Genomic DNA, 3,254 nt, shown 5'->3' on the forward strand with positions numbered 1-3,254 from the left:
AAGTGAAAAAAAAAAACAAAAAAACAGCAGCCAGATTTTTAAAGAATGAGGAAAAAAAACCCCAACCAATGCCATTCACGCACACAAAGGGGCAGCCCTGGGGAGGTCTCAAGTTCTTGTATTGGGCAGGAGGCCCAGAGCATTTCAGCAGTGCCATGCCCACACATCTCCTGGGGGGGATGGAGGGAGGACCTTTACATGGGAGGTTCCCTCATCCCTCGAGGTGACCTTTGGACTCTGGGACACCAACCCCAAGGGAGCTTTTCAGAGCCACCCTCACACTGTGTTTAAAGTGGAAGCAAAAATCAAGACCCACTCGCTTGATTCTTGCCTGTGGCCACCTAACCTCGAGTGCATTAAACACAGCAGACAGACAGACAGACAGACAGAGCCACGTGCAGGCAGCCACAGGTCCCTGCCACGACGGGCTGGTGTCTGACATCATTGACACAATTCTCACCAAAGACAAGACCACATTTTCTGCTTTGCAATAGGAGCAGACAGACAGAGCTTGTGGGAACTCCACGCAACAGCTTTGCCTTCACCTCGAGCTGACTTACCCACCACTAAACTGCTGAAGCCTTGAGAATAAAAAAATTCAAGAGGTCCCCAGGTGGGCTAAGAAGGTTCTGCAGCTACAAATCCAACCCCTGCAACAATGTGGGCCTACAAGCCACAGGCAGAAGGAAGAAGGGGAGCACAAGTCTCACGTGGGACCACTACTACATCAATGTAAATATGAATAAATAGGATTAACTGAATGGAAGCCCAAGCCAAAAACCAGATGGAGAGGAACTGAAGAAGTGATACCTCGTATTGCATGGCACACATTCAGATCAAACAGGACAGCAACTATCATCTATTATCAGCCAGCCCAGCAGCAATTTCAGGCCACCAGCATTTCATCTCCTGTCTTTTAGAAGAAGCTACAAAACTAGCGAGGAGTTTTAGTGTGGTGAACGTAGACACATGGAGACATTGTGCCAGGTGAGGCATCTGCAGCCATGTCTGTCTCAGATGTGAGCTTGAACAAGCCAGCTAAGCTGGGTCCAGTTCTTCTCACCTAACTTCAGGGTGCCATGAGGCCAAGGACCACCTCAGATATGATTTGCCAATGTCTCTCAAGAGAGAGAGTGCAGAATAATATTGTGCCTAATTTAAGAGTAAATGAGATAAAACTGTTTTGGAAAAAGCCAGAAGAAAAGCCCAAGAAAATTCCCTAGATGGACCTGCTCCCGTGTCCAAGCTGGACTCTGGAAAGGTCTGGATGTTTCCAGCATTCCTTACCCTCCTCCATCGATCTTCCATGCTTTAAAACAATCAAAACCCCCAACAGCACCATTTCACCACTCTGACTCTGGCATTGCCAAATCCACACTGTACTTACCAACTGTACTCACTGTCCTCAGTTCGCAATATATTTTGTAATATCTCTGTAAATAAAATATAGTAAGATGAATAAAATGACATGGAAATAGGTCTGCCTAGAAATTAATGTAGGCTCTGGAGAAGCAGATGATGCCAATAGCCATATGCAGAGGCAGGTTCCCAAGTTCCAGTTACCTGCTGTTTTCTAAATATGTTAAAAACACAACCCAGAGAGCAATATAATCCATTTTCTCTCTATGCAGTTTGTAGAATAGTCACACAGTTTCTGCTCCAGAATAGATAAAGACAGCTGCCAAGGGGAGGGGGGGTGTCCTTTTGTTACCTTGTTTTCCTAAATTGCAGAAATTGGTCCCATGCATTGACTGAACAGGAGAGAACATGCACCATTTTGTTGGCACCAGGAATTACATGATGCTGTCAGAACAAAACATCATGAACTTGTGAGATGGGGACAGTCACTGCTCTGTCTTAGCATTGTGATTCACTGCTGGGGAACCTTTGTTCTTCATAGGCAGGGTAAAAGCATTATAGGCAAGAGGAAAAACAGTTCTTACAGAAGCACAGAAAACTTTCCAATCCTTTCTTGATTAAGAAATTTGGAAACAAGAGATCCCAGGCACAGGTTTCCTGTTCTTCTTGGGTTTTTTTTTTCCCAATTTTAACCAAGCAAATTCACTCAGAGGTGGGAATCGGCTCAGCCTGGTATTACTGAAAAGATTCACAGAGCATAAAGGCAAAAGGTTTTTTTGGTGGAAAAATAGTAACAAGCTACTGCTAAATTTTCTAGCATATTTAAAATAGTAAAGAAGAAAGGTGCCATTTCACCTAGTGAATTAACAGATGGGGAGCTAAATCAATGTAGAAAATAATATGCATACAGACAAAAAAGCTTTAAAGCATTTGGAAGTTGCCAGAGGTGATGTTTGCCCTGCACTACAACCTGGTGTGAGTCCTCAAAATAAGTGGAATGTGAATGTCTTAACTTTGTGCCATGATTCTACTTTGTGTTCAGAGTTAACTCAGGACAAAATCATCATCTTAGACACTGTGTACCTTGTTTGAAACTTTTGCTTCTGACTCCAGATGCAGAACCTTGTAGTTCAACTCACATGAGCTACTAGAAAAAACACTCCACCAAAACATCATGGAGCAAAATGCTGCTGAAAAGAGGCTTATGTCCTTCAAATGTTTGCTAACTTGGGCAAAAAAAAAAAAATAACCAGAACAGGTGTCACTTCCCAAGTATTTGTTGGGAGAAATTACCTGCAGGCCATCATTCATCCCAATGACATCTTAAGCCACTTAATGCTCCAGACTTAAGGGTATCTTGTGGGAGTATCTACGACCCCAGTGCCCTTGGGAAGATGGCAATGCCCTGCCTGCTCATCTCCTCTGCAGCAGATTTTCCTTTCCCATAAAGCTCCCATACTTACAGACAACAAACTTAAGCACTCTCATGAATCAAGCCTCCATAACCCTTCAAGAGGGGACCAAAATATATCAGCACCTCTGGCTTAGCAACAAATAAACTTATGCCAAGGGCAAGGACAGGCTTTGCAGTCTGTTTGCACAGCACCTGGCACAATGACAGCCAGCCCATGGTTGTGATGGAAGGTGTTTATAGAAGCTTCTGAGAAGATGAGAAGCCAGCTGCATCACAGCAGACCCTGAGGCTGCTTGCTCACAGTCCTCACTGTTACTTCCACCCTGGAAAAAATACTGCTTTCCCAAGGACTCCAGATGGCAGGATGTGCTGACTGTCATCACTAAGGGTACTGTCATTTTTTTTTAAAATACACCACAGAAGATTTAATTTCTTCGTTCCTGAAGAAGAACTCAAGACCCTTGCTGTAGTCCCCATTTCA

Source organism: Heliangelus exortis, chromosome 26, assembly GCF_036169615.1.
Source record: "Heliangelus exortis chromosome 26, bHelExo1.hap1, whole genome shotgun sequence".
Taxonomy (NCBI): domain Eukaryota; kingdom Metazoa; phylum Chordata; class Aves; order Apodiformes; family Trochilidae; genus Heliangelus; species Heliangelus exortis.